This window comes from Gekko japonicus, unplaced genomic scaffold (genome assembly GCF_001447785.1).
Source record: "Gekko japonicus isolate JY-2015 unplaced genomic scaffold, Gekko_japonicus_V1.1 scaffold14407, whole genome shotgun sequence".
In the NCBI taxonomy this organism is placed as follows: Eukaryota; Metazoa; Chordata; class Lepidosauria; order Squamata; family Gekkonidae; genus Gekko; species Gekko japonicus.
In genome coordinates, this window is record NW_015170117.1 from 1508 (window position 1) to 2619 (window position 1112).

A 1112-nucleotide genomic window follows, 5' to 3' on the forward strand; every position below is an offset into this window, starting at 1 on the left:
ATGTATTGGGAAATATCTATTGTTCCACCTTCCCTATTTCTGAACATTGTACAAGCCACAGCACGGGCACAGTCAGCAGTAGATTTCAGAATCTTCTGTATATTTGCAGCTCATCAGAGTTGATATGGTATAGAGTTTAAAAGAGTCAAACTAGGAGCTGGAAGACCCAGGTTTGAGTCCCCAGTCTGCCTACTGTTGTATCAAAATGATCTTAAAGAGAAATTGTAAAGAATAAGTAAAATGTCTTACCAAGGAGATGAAGGCATCATTTAAGAAGATTTTGAAATTGTGACATTCTGGGATGTTCACCCACATTTCTTCTTGAATATGTGTAACCTAATCTTTGGTTCCAAACTAGAACTGATGTATTGGGAAATATCTATTGTTCCACCTTCCCTATTTCTGAACATTGTACAAGCCACAGCACGGGCACAGTCAGCAGGAGATTTCAGAATCTTCTGTATATTTGCAGCTCATCAGAGTCAATATGGTATAGAGTTTAAAAGAGTCAAACTAGGAGCTGGAAGACCCAGGTTTGAGTCCCCAGTCTGCCTACTGTTGTATCAAAATGATCTTAAAGAAAAATTGTAATGAATAAGTAAAATGTCTTACCAACTTAATCTTAGCCATTCATGTTGGTTGGAAAGACATTTTATTTCTTCATTACAATTTTCATTAAGATCACTTGAATAATACTACCCAAATGCATATGCATATAATAATATTATTACCATTATATATTTGGGGTTTACATGTAATTAGCTGTAATCAGATGTAATTTTAATGTTCTTTATAATCTTACATTTTTATGTTTGAGCATGAAACTCATGAAACAAAATCCATGATCTTTATAATGTCTCCATTTAGCTACATGGAATAAATGCACTTGTTAGTGATTATTAACATTTCTTCCCAGCGAGTTTTGTTTTTCTTAAAATAAAATATGATTGCATTTTCTGGGTGTTTTAATTAAAATATTCATTTTTGGTCCTCATCATTCAGCAATTATTTAACACATGGGCCGGCAAATTATATCAACCCTTGTTCTAAGTGTGTACATGTGTACTTGTCAGCACTGAAGAAGGCCCACAGGGCTGATGTGTGTTTGGTCT